Genomic DNA, 20421 nt, shown 5'->3' on the forward strand with positions numbered 1-20421 from the left:
GATGCTATCCATTACACTCAAATGCCCTAAATCCTTATGTTATTACCAATCCTGCCTTGTATGAGTTCCATCTTTATTTACCCCCCCCCCCCCATTTAACACTTTACATTAACACTAACATGATTCATCTACTGGTAAATAGAGTTAGAGAAAATCATGAAATTGTGTTAGGGGAGACTTCAGATTTATATTATGTAAATCCAACTAGGACCGCTTCTTTTACCAAAAAAATGCGTATAAACCTTCTTAATCAATGAACTGTCCTACTCACTAGAGGATATATACATATACATATATATATATATATATATATATATATATATACACATACACACATATACATTTAAGGTTAGTGTTAGGGTTAGTACATATATATATATGCATATATACATATATATACACACATACATATACATATACATACATACATATATATATATATATCTTCCCTCAAACTTCTCATACCACTGCACTTTCACCCATTATCTAAGGATGTAGCCTCATATGTTACTCCTTTGTTCCATCATTTTCAATCTCATTCAACTCTTTGTGACCCCATTTAATGTTTTCTTGGCAATGAAACTGGAGTGGTTTGGTATTTCCTTGTTCACTTTATTTTATAGATGACAAAACTCTGGAAAATAGGGTTAAGTTACTTGCCCAGGGTCACACATCTAGTGTCTAAGACTGGATTTGAACTCAGTTAGATGAATCTTCCTAACTGCAGGCCAAGTACTCTATCCCAATCTACCACCTTTCTGTCCTGCTTCATTTCTACTCCACCCCTTCACCACGGACATGAGGTCATTTGACAAGATCTCTGTTTTCTTCCTACCTTCTCATCTCTTATCACTCAGAAGTCTTCTCCCATTATCTCCTCCTTTAAGCTAGATGGAAATAAGTGAACATTAATCTTTCCAAAGAAAACCCCTTTAAATGCATCCTTGACCCAATTCCATCTACTCCTCTCTAATTGATTGTTTCCTCTGACTTTTCTATTCTTTCACTAATTGTAATTTTTCTTTATCTCTGCTACTAAAAATATGTCTACCACTTTGCCAAATCTAATAATACTACTACCACTAATAAAAAATTTCATTGAATATGACTGTGCTCATAAACTATTATCATATAAAACTCATCTGTTTCAGTGCTCAATTACTTGAGAAACTCATGTACATGGGATAATTACACTTTTCTCTCCTCACTCTCTTTTTACTCATCTATTGATGTGTGACCCAATTATTCAATTAAAATTATTTTCTTCAAAATTATCAATGGCTTCTTAATTTTCATATGTAAAGTCTTTATTTCTTAATTCCCATCATTCTTGACCTCTTAAGTTTTTGGCACTAATGATAACCCTCTTTCCTTGCATGTTCATTTCTTTCCGAATTTCATGACACCTGTGGTTCTTCCCCTGCCTACATGGTTACTCCCTTCTAAACCTCCTTTTCTCAATGTTTTTCCAGATTATACTCAATAAATACAGACGACCCCCAACAGTCTGCCCTGCATATTCTTCTCTTTTCCATTTATTTCACTCCTTTTTGGTGCCTTCATCAGCACGATACTAACAATTCTCAGAGCTACTTAGCTTAAACTCTAACTTAATATTAGATCTCACATTCCTCTCCAGCTCTATTCTCACATCATCAATAATCTATTGGATATATCAATCTGAATATATTAGAGTGATTTAAAATGTGATATGTTTGAAATATAACAAATTATCTTTCTCTTTTTTGGCTTTTAAAATATTATTTATTATCAGTTTTCTACACCCATTTCCACAAAATCTGGAAATTCAAATTTTCTCCCCATCTCCACTCACACTACCCTAGGACAATATGTATTCTGATTACGCTTTGCTCCAATCTGCCCTCCCTTCTCTCAACTCTTCATCACCTTCTCTTCTATTTTACTGTAGGGTAAGATAGATTTCTATTCCCCATTGTCTATATATCTTACACACAAACACACACAAACAAGCCTACACACACACACACACACACACACACACACACACACACACACATACACACACTCACAAACACATACCCCCTCCAACTATTCTGGTACTGAGAAAGGTCTCATGAGTTAGAAATATCATCTTTCTATGTAAGAATGTAAGCAGTTCAACTTTAATAAGTCCCTTATGTTTTCTCTTTCCTGTTTACTTTTTCATGTTTATCTTAATTCTTGTACTTGAAAGTCAAAATTCTTTTCAGCTCTCATCTTTTCAACAAAAGTGTTGGACGTCCCCCATTTCATTGAAGTTCCATTTTCCCTCGTGAAGTATTAATTCAGTTTTACTCTGTAGTTAATTCTTATTTGTAATCTTAGGCCCTTTGACCTCTGGCATATCATATTCTAAGCCATCTGATCACTTAGTATTGAAGGTGATAAATCTTGTGTTATCCTGACTGTATTTCCACAATACTTGAATTGTTTCTTTCTGGCAGCTTGTTATAGTTTCTCCTTGGCCTTTGCACTCTGGAATTTGTCTACAATATTCCCAGCAGTTTTCTTTTTGGTATCTCTTTCAGAAAGTGATCAGTGGATTCTATCCATTCCTATTTTACCCTCTGGATCTAGAATATCACGGAAATTTTCTTTCATACTTTCTTCAAAGATGGTGAGTAGGATTTATACACACACACACACACACACACACACACACACACACACACACACACACATATATATATATAGATAGATAGATAGATAGATATGTTGGGATTGGAAGCTCAATTCCGTGTGGACGGTCTCGGGCGGGTAAAAGTGGGACTTCTAAATCTTAGAGTCTTATGAGGCCCTCCATGAACAGCGGGGTTCAAGAAGGTCAGACTGAGCTAGCTCGGCTAGCTCGGGTATTTCCGCCTCTCCCCTGGAGATACGTGACGGGTGGAGTCTCCCTGCCCTCGAGGTCGTCCCGGATTGGAGCACACCTAGTTACCTAACAGCACGGTATTGAGATGCAAACTGTGTGGCTGAAGGTTAAGTAGGATTGAGGAAGCCGGAAAGCTCTTTTAGCACGTGTGGAGCCAAAGAGGACAGTAGGCTCCGCTTCTTTTCTTTCCTCTCTCCCCTCCCCTTCTCTCCCCGCTTGTACTTCTACTTCCAATCCCTTAAGCTTAGCCTCCTTAGGAAATCTCCCCCTCTTCCTCCTAAGGAAGATCTCCCTGCACTTGTAACTAGACCCTGTAATAAAGCTCAACCCTTGTTCGACTCTGGAACGTCCTTTCTCTCATATGTGCATCTGGTTTGGCCAACCGAAGACCTGGGACAGGTAAGAAAGACTCGGGTAGCCCAATACAGGCCTCTAGGCCTGGCATAGATAGATAGATAGATAGATAGATAGATAGATAGATAGATAGATAGATAGATAGATAGATATTTATCGTGGCTTTCAAGTAATCCAGTATTTTTAAGTTATCTCCCCTGGATCCATTTTCCAGATCAGTTGTTTTTCCTATGCAGTATTTCACATTGTCTTCTTCTTTGTTTTTGTTGTTTTTTTTTTTTTTGGTTTTGTTTTGTAATTTATCTAGTAATCAGGGAGTTATTAGCTTCCATTTGCTCCATTATAATTATTGATGAATAATTTTCTTAAGTGATCTTTTGGATTTGTATTTCCATTTGATCCATCCTAATTTTGTGATATTCTTCTTTTTGGAATTTTGGAAATCCTTGGTAATTTGGGATGAATTAATTTTAAAGATATTTCTTCAGCATTTGGGGGGCTTTCTTTAGCAAACTGCAGACGTATTTTCTCATGATTTTCTTGCACCATTCTTATTTCACTTCCCAATTTTTCCTACACGTCTCTTACAAGATTTTAAAAATCTTTTTTGAGCTCTTCCATGGCATGACACCATTTCATATATTCACAAATTAATTCAGGGGTGGAGCCACGATGGTAGAGTAAAATGATGCACATACTCGAGCTCTTCCCTTACAACCCATAAAATACCTGTAAAGAAAAACCCTCAACAAATTGAAGAGCAACAGAAGCCACAGAATAACGGAGTGGAGGAGATTTCCAGCCCAGGGTGACCTGGAAGGCAGACAGTAAAGGTCTGTTGCACAGGGACCCAGAGAAGAAACCAGCCCACCCTTGGCAGCAAGATGCCAGGAGGAGGACATAAGCAGGCCTCCGGGGCTGAATCCCCAGGAGCAGTGGTCTTTCTCAGATCCCACAATCCACAGGTTCCAAAGAGTGCTTCAAAGGTCTGTGAGAGAGGTTTTTGACCTCAGTGACAAGGGAGAAGGGTTCTCCCCTAGCCCCAGGTCCAGGCAGTGACCCCAGCAGTGGCAGCAGCAGCAATGGGCCTCCACTACAGTGGCCAGGCAGGAAGTGTCTGGCTTCAATTTCTAGATAAAGCCCCTGGGGGAATTGAGCTGCTCATCTGAACCTCAGTTAACAGGCAGGCCAGGGAATAAACTCCTCTCCTTTGATTATACCACTTTGGAGGAACTGAGAACTAACAGGCTCCCTGAGTATATCTTATTCTTGACGCAGGATCCAAAAGTCAAGTATCTGGTTGGGGAAATTTCTGAAAAAGGGAAGAAAATAAGACTATAGAAAGTTACTATCTTTGTGAACAGGTATTCTCTCTCATCCTTTCAGGTGAGGAAGAACAATGTTTACCATTAGGGGATGACATAAAATGCAAGACTTCTGAATGCAAAATCCCCAAAATAAAAATACAATGGTCCCAGGCCATCAAAAAGGTCAGAAAGCACTTTGAAAATCACTTAAGAGAGGTGGAGGAAAAATTGGGAAGGGAAATGATAGCAATGTAAGAAAATCAGGAAAAGCGAGTCAGCAGCTTGCTAAAGGAGACCCCCCCCCCCCCCAAAATACTGAAGAAAATAACACCTTTAAAAACAGGCTAACTCAACTGGCAAAAGAGGTCCAAAAAGCTAATGAGGAGAAGCATGATTTAAAAAACAGAAGTAGCCAGATGGAAAAGAGGTTCAAAAGGTCCCTGAAAAAAAAAAAAAAACAGTTGTATGAAAGTTAGAATGGAACAGATGGAGGCTAATGACTTTATGAGAAACCAAGAAATTATGAAACAAAACCAAAAGAATGTATATATAGAAGACAATGTGAAATATCTCATTGGAAAAACAACTGACTTGGAAAATGGATCGAGGAGAGATAATTTAAGAATTATTGGTCTACCTGAAAACCATGATCAAAAAAAGAGCCTAGACACCATCTTCCAAGAAATTACCAAGGAAAACTTCCCTGATATTCTAGAACCAAAGGACAAAATAGAAATGGAAAGCATTCATTGATTATGTCCTGAAAGAGATCCAAAAAGGAAAACTCCTAGGAATATTGTAGCCCCAAATTCCACAATTCCCAGGTCAAGGAGAAAACATTACAAGCAGTCCGAAAGAAACAATTCGGGTATTGTGGCAATACAATCAGGGTAACACAGGATTTGGCAGCTTCTACTCTAAGGAATCAAAAGGCTTGTTACATGATATTCCAGGGGTCAAAGGAGATAGGATTAAGAACAAGAATCACCTACCCAGCAAAACTGAGTATAGTAGTTCAAGGGAAAAATATTATTTCAATTAATTAGAGGACTTCCAAGCATTCTTATTTAAAAGACCATGGCAGAATAGAAAATTTGACTTTCAAACACAAGAACCAAGAGAAACATTGAGAGGTAAAGAGGAAAGAGAAGCCTTAAGCAACTCACTAAAGTTGAACTGTTTACATTCCTACATGGAAAGATGTTATTTTTAATTCATGAGACCTTTTTTCAGTATTGTTAGTTAGAGGGTGTGTATATATATATATATATATATATATATATATATATATATATATATATATACACATAGGTGTGTATGGGTGTGTATGTGTGTATTATATATGTGTAGGTATGCATGTGTACATGTGTGTATGCTTATATGTGTGCATGTATACATACGTATGTACATACATAAGTGTGTATATATACACATGTGTATGTGTGTGTGTGTACACACGCATACATGCCTGGACAGAGGGCACAGTGTGAGCTGAATATGAAGGGAGATTACCTAAAGAAATAAAATGTACTAGCGGTAAGAGAAAGGTAGAGGTACAATGTAGCTTATCATCTCACATAAAAGAGAGAAGAAAGAGCTTTTACAATGGAGGGTAAGTAGAGGAGAGATGAAAGGAAATAATGAAGTCTTACTCTCATGGGATTGGGCTTAAGGAGGGAAAACACACACACTTAATTTCATATGCAAATCTATTTTACTCTGCAGGAAAGCAAGGGGGAAGGGAATAAGAGAGGGAACATAAAAGCAGGGACAGAAAACTGGGGAAAGGGATACTCAGAAGCAAACACTCTTGTGGGCAGACAGGTCTGGTGCGTAAATGGAATAAATAAAGGGCAGGCTAGGATGGAGGGAAATGTGAATAGTCTTTTAAACCATAAATATTGTGGAAGCATTGTTACACATGTATGGAATATAATGAATTTCTTGCTTTCTCAATGAGAGTGGATGGGGAGGGAGAGAGAGAATATGGAACTCAAAGCTTTAAGAATGTATGTTAAAAATTGTTTTAGCATGCAACTGGAAATTAAACTATACAGTTAATGAAGTATAAAATTCATTTTGCCCTACAGGAAAATAGGGGGGAAGGGGAAAGGAAGAAGGGTGTGTAATAGAAGGGAGGGCAGACTGGACGAAAGGGAGGAAGGGGTGTATTCTGTCCTGGGGTGGGGTTGGGGGCACATGGGGGAGGGAAATTTTGAAATCAAATTCTTGTGGAAATGAATATTAAGAACTGAAAATTTAGGGTTCATGACAGTTGTGTGATAAATTGTAAATTGTTCTTAAAAAGAGGAAGATATTTGTGTTATAAAATCTTTTGTATGACTTTTGAAAAGCTTGCCTATCAAATTTATATTTGTTAGCTAATGTGTTATAAAAAGGGAGACCAGGAATTTAACGGTAGCCCTGAAGAAAATTTTAAGAAAGCCTCCTAGCCCCATCCCTCCCTTTCATTGGGAAGTTCAGTCATTACAGAAGGACTTCTTAAGATCTATTCTAATTTGGAGACACTCAGAGGAGAGATGTTAACTATTTCTTATTGTGAAGGAAAGGAGAGACCACAGCCCCACGCAGGGACCCCTATCACTTAAGAAGTATGGCTCTTCACTTTGTTAAAGTTGTAATCTCTATGTGAAATGTAAGCTGTGTATGGAATTCCTGAACTAGGAATTTGTATTGGTGATACATAATCTCTACTGATTGATTTTCAGGACAAATTTAAAAAGGGAGTCATATTAGGATAATTGTGTCCTCAGTCTGGGATGAAATCCTTCTGGCTCAGTTTCCCCATTGTGTTCCTTTGATAGAAGGACTGAGGAAGGAGTCCAGGATGGTCCCAGGAAGTCTAGGTGTTCCCAGCATGGTCTGGATGAGAGTGGCCAGTACCTTGGAGAATTGAATTAACAGGGCATAGTGATATGCCTCTATGGGCCTTTAGAGAGTCAGCATACATGGCACAAGGTGAGGTTTTCCAGGGCCCTTTTAGACAAATGGGGCTAAAAGTCTTTGGGGATAATGGAAGAAGGTCTCAATTTGGGATAAGGATTTTATATATTACAAAATGATGTAAAAGAAATTAGTATTAAAACAATTGACTTAATGAATTACTGAGACTAAATTAGAGACATTTTTAGTTTGGGGGAAAGAACTTTAGTCTAAGTTTCTTAGAGGCAGGTTATCTTGGATAAAATTTGTCATTGATGGAAATGTTGAGGTTTTAATTTTATGATTGTTGTTTAATCAGGAACTAGAACATGTATAGAAAGACATGGAAGTTATTTAAGACTTGCTTCAAAAGATGTTCCTTAGCCAATGTGAAATAATAGTCATATCTGAAACCTGATTATTGGAACTTGCTATTCTAAGATTTTATGAGACTATTAACTGGCTGTTCTTTTGAGTTTAACCCCAGGTATGGATAGCAAGAAAAGTGGTCTGAGTCCCTGATCCATGATGCCAGTAAGCCCGTGAGATGCAGGTATGAACTGGAAAAGGTGGTCTCATGGTAAGGTGGGCAGAGCAGCTGTTCAGCCTGGGTTGAGGTAGGATTTTCCTGACTCAATTTTCTCAGTTATACCTGGCGGACTTTAAGCCTGGCTGAATGCCAGTTGATAATCTGCTCCTGCCTAGAATTGATATGAAGTTAAGGTGATATTGTTTCCCTGCAATGCCCCTACTCTTAGTGGCAATCTCGTACAGTCAAAAGTTTTGTAAGCATAATATCAGAAATCACAGATTGTTGATAGGGGAACATCCGAGGGTAAGTCTAAAATTAAAGTGTGGAGATCATCAGGTTAATAAGGCTTGAGGGGTTATAAGGCATAAATATGACAATTGGTCAAAGTTTCAATTTTGAATTTGTAAGAGGGATAAGTGTATAAAGCTTAAGAATGGTCATCTAAAATGGTATTAAGGTCAGTTTTGCAGGAGAAGGGACATCTGGATTTCTACAAGAGAACACATGGAAGAAGGTGCAGAAATGCTCTGCTGAAGATAGCCTAAAGGAGCATCTAAATCAGAAAACTGCAGCAGATGATGTCTCTCCCCACATGAGGTGGAACTTGTGAATGGATAATTCATTGATCCTCCTTTGTATTTTAAATCTCTGTATCTGTACTTATAAGAAGGAGACTGCCCCCCCTTCTGCTTTGTCAATGTGTTGACCAACTTTCTTCCCTTCCTGCATTCATATAAAGGGGGACAGATAAAGAGAGGAATATATAAGGGAAAGAATGTGAGGATTGGATTAAATTTTAAAGATTGCCCATGTTCTCATCCAAACTAAGTCTTCTCCTTTAAAACATGAGGGAGAAAAAGGAGTGGTGTGAGATTATAAAAAGTGAAGGAGATCACTTAACAGATAATCTATATTAGTAGTAGTGTGAAGTCTTCAGATGATAGAGAAGAGGAGGGACTGAGTGAGATGAGACTGTGAAAACTTTTTATAGTTAAAAAAATGGGGAATATTGTATTTTCTAAATGAAAAGTCTTTTCCATAAGGCCTCTCTCCCTGTATACCTGAGTTTCACGTATCCAGGGCCTGTGGACAGTCAGTTGGCCCCCCTTGCTTCTTTCTTTGTGATAGTGCTGTGAACTGTATCTGAAACTTGGAAGTTACTCAGATCTCCCCTTTGTCTGTTATACTGTTGCCACATCAATATTACCAGCTCCCCTTTCTCTCCCCACCCTCCCTTCTACTCCAGTTACAGAAAAGCCACATCAGTGGCTAAGTTAGGTAATATAGGAGGAAGCGTGCTGGGATAGGTGAATATTTCCCAGAATTTGTCTATTTTTTCATGCTTAGAATGTAAGCCCGCCTCCCAGCCAGTGGAGAGGTGGGATTCTCTGTGTTAGGGTATAAGATTGTGCTCTGCTTTCTGAAAGTTGCCTTCTTCCATCAGATTAGCTCTTTCCTGGTGGAGGGATGCCCCTTTCTTGAGAGAATTGTAATAAATCATTTTCTGTTCTTATTGAGAAACCTCTTTGTTTATTTAAAATTTTGAGTAAGGATCTTTTATTCCATACATAAATGTTGAAGAAATTGTAGTAGAGTTGAAACGCTAATTCATTTTTGGTGGAGCTGTGAGCTAATCCAACCATTCTGGAGACCAATTTGGTACCATGCCCAAAGGGCTACAAAAATGTGTGTACCCGCAGACCCTATAATATTGCTTCTAAGACTGTATCCCAAGGAGGTCATAAAAATGGGAAAGGGTCCCATATGTACAAAAATATAGTAGTCATCTTTGTGATCTCTAAGAACTGTAAATTGAGGGGATGCCTATCAGTTGCGGAATGGTTAAACAAGTTGTGGTACATGAATATAATGGAATACTATTATGTTATAAGAAATGATGAGCAGTAATACTGCAGGAAGGTCCGGAAAGACTTATATTAACTGGTGCTGCATGAAAGGAGCAAAACCAGGAGAATATTGTACACAATAATGTATGGGATAAAAGAACCTTACTCAAAATTTTGAATAAAAAAGAGGTTTCTTGATAAGAACAGAAAATGATTTATTACAATTCTCTCGAGGAAGGGGCATGCCTCCACAAGGGCAGGGCTATTCTGATGGAAGGAAGTAACCTACAGAAACCAGAGCACAATCTTATACCCTAATGCAGAGAAGCCCACCTCCCCACTATCTCATCTCTCCATTGGCTGGCAGGCGGGCTTACAATCTAAGTGTGAAAAATTAGAAAAACCCCGGGAAATTTTCACCTATCTGAACACAATTACCTAATTAACTGCTGATGTTGTCATAGGGGAGGGAGAGAGAAGTGTAGCTTGTGTTGTCGATATGGCAACAGTATAACAACCAAAAGGGGAGATTTGAGTAATTTCAAGTTTCAGATACAGCCCACAACACTTTCACAAAGAAAGATGGAAGGAGTAAATATGGCGAGGGGGAGGGCAACTGATTGTCCATAGGCCCGGGATACCTGAAACTCAGGTGTCCAGGGAGAGAGACCTTAGAGAAAAGAAATTTTATTTAGAAAATACAATATTCCCCATATTTTTATTATGAAAAGTCTTGACAGTCTCTTCATTTGACTCCATCCCTCCTCTTCTCTATCATCTGAAGACATTTCACACCACTACTAATATAGATTATCTGTTAAGTGGTCTCTTTCACTTCTTATACTCTCATTCTCCTCCTTCATGCTTTTATCTATATTGAAAAGAGAAGACAAAGTTTGGACGAGAACATGAGCAATCTTTAAAATTAAATCCAATTCTCACATTCTTTCCTCTATGCATTTTTCCCTTCATATGTCCCCCCCTTAATATGAGTATAGGAAGGGAACAAAGTTAACCAACATATTAACCAATTAGAAGGGGGGCAGTCCTCTTGCTATAAGTACAGATACAGAGATTTAAAATATAAAGCTAGATCCATTCAGAGGTTCCATCTCATCTGGGGAGGGACATCATCTGATGTAGTTTTCTTATTTAGATGCCCCTTCAAGTTATCTTCAGCACAGCATCTCTACATCTTCTTCCCTTTATCTTCTTGTAGAAATCCAAATGTGCTTTCTCCTACAAAGCTGACCTTAATACCATTTTAGACGACAATTCTTAAGCTTTATAAACTTCTCACTCTTACAAAATCAAAATTAGGACTTTGGCCAATTGTCATATTTCCAATGTCGTATTTCTAATATGGCCAATCCATATTAGAACTCAGTATTTGTATCTTACGTTCAGATAATACTTCTTTTAAAGCATTTTAATATAGGCCACAAAGCATTTTTCTTTTAACCATCTGATACAAGTACTATGTATGCTAACCTCACAGGCCTTATAAACCTGATGTTCTCCACACTAAGACTAGGAATGAAAAGACCCTAACTTGTTGTTGGTATGAAGTCAAAAACCTAATAGCTTAATTTTAGAGTTAATCTCAGATGTTCCCCTATGAACAGTCTGTAATTTAATAAATCTGGTATTAAGTTTACAAAAAATTTGACTGTAGGAAATTGCCACTAAGAGTAGGGACATTGCAGGGAAACAATAACTCCCTAACTTCATATCAATTCTAGGCAGGAGCAGATTATCAACTGGCATTCAGCCAGGCTTAAAGTCCGCCAGGTATCACTGAGAAAATTGAGTCAGGAAAATCCTACCTCAACCCAGGCTGAACAGCTGCTCTCCCCACCTTACCATGAGATCACCTTTTCCAGTTCATACCTGCATCTCGCGGGCTTACTGGCATCATGGATCAGAGACTCAGACCACTTTTCTTGCTATCCATACCTGAGGTCAAACTTAAAAGAACAGCCAGTTAATAGTCTCATAAAATCTTAGAATAGCAAGTTCCAATAATAAGATTTCATATATGACTATTATTTCACATTGGCTAAGGAACATCTTTTGAAGCAAGTCTTAAATGGCTTTTATGCCTTTCTATACGTGTTCTAGTTCCCTATTAAACAACAATCATAAAATCAAATTTTCCATTAAAACCTCAACTTTTCCATCACTGTCAAATTTTACCAGAGATTACCTGCCTCTAAGAAAGTTCCCTAAACTAAAGATATCTCTGGTTTAGTCTCAATAATTAATTCAGTTAATTGTTTTAATAACTGCTTTTAAATCACTTTGTAACATGTAAAATCCTTATCCCATATTGGGATCTTTTCCCATTACCCCCAAAGAGTTGTAGCCCCATTTTTCTAGATGGGTCCTGGAAAACCTCACCTTGTGCCATGTGTACTGACTCTCCAGAGGCCGGTAGAGGCATATTACTAATCACTGTGCCCTATTAATTCAATTCTCTAGGTTGCTGGCAACCTCCATCAAGACCATGTTGGGAACCCCTAAGCTTCCTGGGACCTCCCTGACCTCCATCCTCAGTACCTTTGTAGATGAAGGAAGACAATGGAGAAACTGAGCCAGAAGGATTACATCCCAGTTTGAAGACACAATTGTCCCCCTGAGGCTTGTATATTAAATAATAGATTTCACTAAACAAAAATTTTACCAGGACTCACATCTTAAATTTTAAATTTGTCCTAAAAGCCAATCACTAAAAATTATCACCTAAACAAATTCCTAGTTTAGGAATTCCATAAACAGTTTACACTTTACATAGAGATTAAAACTTTAACAAAGTGAAGGGCCACATCTCTTGGGTGCTCATTTTAGACTCTTAGATCTAAGGTGGGACTGGGGCCATGCCTATTCTTCACAATAAGAAATAGTTAACATCTCTCCTCTGTGTATCTCCAGTTAAAATTAGATCTTAAGAAGTCGTTCTGTAATGACTGGACTTCCATAGGAAAGGGAGATGAGGCCAGGAGGTTTTCCCCAGAGCTACTTGGAACCATAAAATTCCTGGTCTCCCTTCTTATAAAAAATTAGCTTACAAATATAAATTCGATAGGTAAACCTTTCAAAAATCATACAAAAGATTTTATAAAGTATTTCTTAATCTTCCTCTGTTTAAGAACAGTTTACAATTTATGACAAAACCCTCATGAACCTAATTAACAAAAATTACAAGACCTAATACCCAAGGCCTTTTCACATTTAGCCACAAGCTTCCTTTTACATACTTTTGTAAATACTTTATTCATAGTAAAAACCAATTTTAGTTAAAACTTCTTTCTTAAAAAAGGAAATGAATTTTTTAATATACTTAAAACACCCTTAGGTAGAACAGGCTTAAAAATCACAAACCAGTTCATTATTAATTTAGCAATTCAATTTCTAATATCACAATCATAAAAGCCAATTAACTATATCTTTCCACTTGATTCTGAGAGGAAGAGTATTCTCAGATGCTATCTATTTTTCCTTTAGGACAGATTTTAACTTGAAATCATATCAACCCTAGATTTATAAAAACATTTTAAAACCTCCTTCTTCTCATTGGCTTTTTGGACCTCTTTTTCCAGTTGAGTTAGCCTCTTTTTAAAACTGCTATTTTCCTCAGTGTTTTTTTTGATTCTCCTTTAGTAAGCTGCTAACTTGTTTTTTAAGGTCCTCTATTACTTAAGCCAAGTTTAAATCCGCTTTGGAGGCAGGGACCTTGACTTCCTCTGACAGTATGCCTTGTTCTTCCTCATCCAAAAGGATGAGGGAAAACACCTGTTCCCCAAGAAAATAACCTTCTATAGTCTTAATTTTTTTCCCCCTTTCTGGGCATTTCCCCAGCCAGTTACTAGACTTCTGAGTTTTCTCTCCACACTCACCTCGCCTCCAGCTCCACCCAGCCAGCACTTGGGGGCTGAGGTTCAAATGCTGCTCCCAAGCCTCCGGGGCTTTCTGCGGGGGTGGGACTGCTATTCAGTGTGAGAATAAGTTCAGCTGCTCTTGTGGGGGCAGGGCTGCCACAGGGCTTAATTCCCTCAGGGGGTTTACGAGTAGACCTTCAATAAGGGGCGTGGTCCATTGCCTGCTTTGGGAGGCCCTGTCTTCTGCTGCCTCTGCTGCTGCCTCTGCTGCTGTCTCCTGAGGGGGCCTGAGTTATGGGGATACCCCACTCTCCTCTCGGCCAGCCAAAAAGTCCCTCTCACTGACCTTTGGTGCCTGTGGGTTGAGGGACCTGCGCTGCCGCTGGAGATTCTGCCCCTGAAGCCTGCTCGATCTGCTCCTCTTGGTTCCGCATGATCAAGGCAGGGCTGGGCTATGTTCTGCCTCCTGTGTGCGACAGATCTTTTCCATTGGTTTTTCATGTCTCTCTGGAACAGAAATCTCCTCTGCTCCATTGTTCTGTGGCTTCTGTTGCTCTAGAATTTCTTGAGAATTTTTCTTTACAGGTATTTTATGGGCTGTGGGGTAAGAGCTAAGCATCTGTGTATCTTTCTACTGAGCCATCTTGGCTCCTCCCCTTTAAAAACATTTTAACCCTCCTCTTCTTTTTACTCTACTCCCTTAAAGAGCTAAAGAGCCGTCTTCCATCTCCCCTCACCTTCCCAAGTCCAGTAGATCAGCCCTCCACCTTTAAATCATATGGGGGAGTAACTGTCCCTTTCTTCACGTAGTCTAAGTACATAGACAGAGTTAATACTTCTAAAAGAAATCTCATCAAAATTCTAAAGTGTATTTGAAGTTTTCACACACAAAGTCTTTTGGTATCAAATATATTTACTTAATTTAAACATAAAGTACAAATTTTAGCTTTAAGATCTCTTTAAACCAAAACTCAACTTTTGACTCTAGACTGCCTGTCTTTTACTCTGGTAATTTCCATTACCAATCCTTCTTCAGGTAAGGTAGAGAATTGCCTGTCATTCCCATATAATTAAAAGAAAAACCTCTTTAACAAGGCAAAAGGGCTTAAATAATTTAATAATGATTACAAATCACAGCAAACAATTTTAAATCCAATAACCTTCAATAACTTTTGTCTTTTGGTTTCCTAATCAAGCTAAGTATTTTCTTAAGTGGGAAAAAAGAAGGAGGGAGAACAAAGTCCAAACACATCCCACTCATATTCCTCCCTTCCATTTGTATTTTGAAAGAGCCAAATACTTACTACCTCTTCCTTAAAAACAAAACAAAACAAAACTTAGATGTTAAAAACCTCATTATTTAATTTTACAATTTAATTAATAGATCCACTCTGCAAGCACTCTGCAAAGTACCATATATCATTCTTTTCACTTTCAAAAACTGGTCAGGCATTGATAACAAAATGTAGTTTAATGTTGTGGGGTTTAGGGACAGCATTTCTAATGCCAGTTATAATTAACTCTCTCAAGTCCTGCATATGGATTCTATGGGCTTCATTATTATGGTCCCACCGGGGGTGCTGAGTAGGGTATTTTGGGTCAGCTGGCACCACCCAGCCGCGAGTGGGTGCCTGCATTCCCATTCTACCATGGCAGCATTTATTATCATCCCTCTTTCTTCTTGAAAGAATAGGGTATTTAAGACATTCATTAATTCACTCGAAGTATATATATATATTAGGTTCTTAGAACTGATTTAATTTCTCTTATAAGTCCTGTGGGTCTGCGATTAGGGCTTTCATGTCTTTTTTGAAATTTCTCACCTCATCTGCACTAAGAGGTGCATTGACATAAATCAAACCGCCTTGAGCTGACGGGGCCTCTCTTAAAGGAAATAACTCAGAGGATGTTTTTAGTTTCATTTTCAAGGGTAAATTTTCCTAATTTTTTAAGAGTTGTCTCAATTCTTTAAACAGAGAACCATGTAGCTCACTAGAACTACATAAGTACTCATCTTCTTTTTCTTTCGAATTAAGAGGGGGGCGGAAAGTGGAGCCACCAAGCGAGCTGCATAGGTAGGAGAGAGTGAGAGTAGAGAATATTTTCTCCTCTTCTTCTCCCTTTTTCCCTTTTAATATCATTTGCTGGACTTCTGGCATCCAAAGGACAGCATAAGTGCCTTCCTCTGAATTAAAGGGGGTTTTGGCATTTACATAAAGATTCAACTTTTAGCATACCCAATATTCTAAAGTTCCATATTCGGGCCATATTACTCTTCACCCCAGAAAATACAACAACATCTTTTTTTTTTTCTTTTATCTTTTCCCTTGTGTTCTGGCAATTCATTCCATTTTTGAAGTCTATTCCACAAGGGACTATTTACTGGTATATTAATATCAATCAATTTTTGCTCCGAAGCAATGGATTTATACTGTTCTCTTCCCATTATGAATTTACTAAGTCCCTCAGGAGAGCTTCCAGGTTTTTTTTCTTTTTCTTAAAAAAAAAAAAACAAAAAACAAATAACTTGCAAATTTGTCCACGAGAGGTCACCCTAACTCCCAGCAATCCCCATGAAGCTCAACAGGCATCCTTGCCTTGAGGTTTTTAAAGTCCAGTGAATTTACATGGAAGTTGTAACCAAAACTTCACGAGTCAGGACTCATCAAATTAAACCTGCTGACCACTGAGTGCTTACATCCAGGCTGCATGGGTACAACTTTCAAGGACTGTCTCATCCACAGGCCAGTCATAATTTATTTTTACTTTCTCAGAGGTTTTGTCTTTTATATTCAATTTCTGTTCCTCCAAGCTCCTCTTTTTCTCCGTGATTCTTGCCCCAAGAATCCTTCCCACTCAGCTCAGGGACTATCAGAGAAAATTCCATCACAGGCACCTGTCCAGATCGAAATGGGAAGGAGTTGCCACTAGAGGACTTTCCCAGCCAATGCACCAAAATTGTATGGGACAAAAGACCCTTAGTCAAAGTTTTAAATAAATAAAGAGGTTTCTCAATAAGAACAGAAAATGATTTATTATAATTCTCACGAGAAAGGGGCGTCCCTCCACCAGGATGGGGCTAATCTGATGGAAGGAGGCAAGTTACAGAAATCAGAGCACAATCTTATGCACTAACGCAGAGAAAGCTACCTCCCCACTATCCCACCTCTCCATTGGCTGGGAGGCGGGCTTACAACCTAAGATAGAAAATCTAATCAAAGACTGGGAAATTTTCACTTATCCCACCATTATTACCTAATTAAATGCTGATGGGGCCATGGGGGACGGGGAGAATTGGAGCTTGTATTGTCGATATGGCAACAGTATAACAAGCAAAAGGGGAGATTAGAGTAATTTCCAAATTTCGGCTGCAGACCACAGCACTTTCACGAAGAAAGACAGAAGGTGTAAAAAGGGGGGGGGGGTGTCAACTGACTCTCCATGGGCCCTGGAGAGAGAAGCCCTATGGAAAAGAAATTTTATTTAGAAAACACAATATTCCCCATACTTTTACTATGAAAAGTCTTCACAATCTCCTCATCTCACTCAGTAAAAAACACAGTCTGTGAGGAAATTTTCTGGAAGACCTAGACCTTCACAGCAATGCAAGGACCTAAAACATTCCCAGTGGACTCTTGAGGCAAAATGCCATCCACCTCTAGAGAAAGAACTATGGAATTGGATCATAGAATAGATTCTTCTGTGTTATGTTTTATTTTGTTTGGGTTTTCTTAGTGATTTCTTCCATTCATTTCAATTCCTCTATTTAACATGACTAATATGAAAATGTGCATAATAAAAATATGTGGTTAGAACCCATGTAAGATTGCATACCATTGGGGGGAGGGGGGGAGCCAAGATGGCAGAGTAGAAAGATACACATATACTAGCTCCAAACCCACAGCCCATAAAATACCTGTAAAGAAGAACTCCCAACAATTTCTGGAGCAGCAGAAGCCACAGAACAACGGAGAGCAGGAGATTTATTTTACAGAGAGCCCTGAAAAGCCAATGCCAAGGGTCCCTCTCACCCCCAACCTGGAGCACAGCCCGGCCCTGCCTTGGCCGCATGGCACCAAGAGGAACAGATCTGAGCAGGCTTCAGGGATGGAATCACCTGTGGCCACGCAGGTCCCTCCACCCACAGGTGACAAGGGTCAGTGAGAGAGTCTTTTTGCGTGGCCGACAGGGGAGTGGGGTGTCCCCATAACTCAGGCCCCCTCGAGAGGCAGCAGCAGAGGCAGCACCTGACAGGGGCACCCAAAGCAGGCAGGAGGTTGAATTCATTGTTGAAGGTCTCTGCATAAAGCCCCTGAGGGAACTGAGCCCCGTGAGGTGGTCCTGCACCCACCTGAGCACCTGAACATAATCTCACACTGAATAGCAACCTCGAGCCTGCCAAAAGCCCTGAGGCTGAGAAGCAGCATTTCAATCTCAGACTCCAAGTGTTGGCTGGGTGGATCTGGAGGCCAGGAGGGTGAGGAGAATACACTCAGAAGTCAAGTCACTGGCTGGGAAAGTGCCCAGAAAAGGGAAAAAAAATAAGACCATAGAAGGTTACTTTCTTGGTGAACAGATATCTCCTCCCATCCTTTCAGATGAGGAAGAACAAGGCTTGCTATCAGGGAAAGACACAGAAGTCAAGGCTTCTCTATCCCAAACATCCAAAATAAATATTCCATGGGCTCAGGCCATGGAAGAGCTCAAAAAGGATTTTGAAAATCAACTTAGAGACATGGAGGAAAAGCTGGGAAGAGAAATGAGAGAGATGCAAGAAAAGCATGAAAAGTGGGTCAACACCTTGCTAAAGGAGACCCAAAAAAATGCTGAAGAAAATAACACCTTGAAAAATAGGCTAACTCAATTGGCAAAAGAGGGGCAAAAAGCCAATGAGGAGAAGAATACCTTAAAAAGCAGAATTAGTCAAATGGAAAAGGAGGTCCAAAAGCTCACTGAAGAAAATAGTTCTTTCAAAATTAGAATGAAACAGATGGAGGCTAACAACTTTATGAGAAACCAAGAAATCACAAAACAAAACCAAAAGAATGAAAAAATGGAAGATAATGTGAAGTATCTCATTGCAAAAACAACTGACCTGGAAAATAGATCCAGGAGAGATCATTTAAAAATTATTGGACTACCTGAAAGCCATGATCAATAAAAGAGCCTAGACGTCATCTTTCATGAAATTATCAAGGAAAATTGTCCTGATATTCTAGAACCGGAGGGCAACATAACTATTCAAGGAATCCACAGATCACCACCTGAAAGAGATCCAAAAAGAGAAACTCCTAGGAATATTGTGGCCAAATTCCAGAGTTCTCTGGTCAAGGAGAAAATATTTTAAGCAGCTAGAAAAAAACGATTCAAGTACTGTGGAAATACAATCAGGATAACACAAGATACAGCAGCTTCTACATTAAGGGATTGAAGGGCGTGGAATAGAATATTCCAGAAGTCAAAGGAACTAGGACTAAAACCAAGAATCACCAATCCAGAAAAACTGAGTATAATACTTCAGGGTGAAAAATGGTCTTTCAAGGAAATAGAGGATTTTCAATCATTCTTGATGAAAAGACCAGAGCTGAAAAGAAAATTTGACTTTCAAACACAAGGATGAAGAGAAGCATGAAAAGGTAAACAGCAAAGAGAAGTCATAAGGAAATTACTAAAATTGAACTGCTTACATTCCTACATGGAAAGACAATATTTGTAACTCTTGAAACTTTTCAGCGTTTGGGTAGTTGATGGGATTACACACACACACACACACACACACACACACACACAGAGCACAGAGTGAATTGAATAGGATGGGATCATATCTTTAAAAAACGAAATTAAGGGGTGAGAGAGAAATATATTGGGAGGAGAAAGGGAGAAATGGAATGGGGCAAATTATCTCTCATACGAGAAGCAAGCAAAAGACTTTTTAGTGAAGGGAAAAAGAGGGGAGGTGAGAGAAAAACATGAAGTTTACTCTCATCACATTCGACTAAAGGACAGAATAAAATGCACACTCATTTTGGTATCAAAATCTATCTTACAATACAGGAAAGTGGTGGCGAAGGTGATAAGCAGGGTGGGGAGGATGATGGAAGGGAGGGCAATGGGAAGAGGGAGCAATCTGAAGTCAACACTCTTGGGGAGGGACAGGATGAAAAGAGAGAATAGAAGCAATGGGGGGCAGGATAGGATGGAGGGAAATATAGTTAGTCTTACACAACACTACTATTATAGAAGTCATTTGCAAAACTACGCAGATATGGCTTATATGGAATTGCTTGGCTTCCCAAAGGGAATGGGTGGGGAGGGAGGGATGAAGAGAAGTTGGAACTCAAAGTTTTAGGAACAACTGTCGAGTGCTCTTCTTGCTACTAGGAAAGAAGAAGTACAGGTAATGGGGTATAGAAAATTATCTGTCCCTATAGGACAAAAGAGAAGATAGGGACAAGGGAAGGGAGGGATGATAGAAGAGAGGGCAGATTGGTGATAGGGACAATTAGAATGTTCGGTGTTTAGGGGTGGGGGGAGGGGACAAATGGGGAGAAAATTTAGAGCCCAAAATTTTGTGAAAATGAATGTTAAAAGTTAAATAAATAAATTTAAAAAAAAGATTGCACACCATTCTGGGGATGAAGGAGGTAGGGAGGAGGAGAGAATCTAA

This window comes from Notamacropus eugenii, chromosome 6 (assembly GCF_028372415.1).
Source record: "Notamacropus eugenii isolate mMacEug1 chromosome 6, mMacEug1.pri_v2, whole genome shotgun sequence".
Taxonomy (NCBI): domain Eukaryota; kingdom Metazoa; phylum Chordata; class Mammalia; order Diprotodontia; family Macropodidae; genus Notamacropus; species Notamacropus eugenii.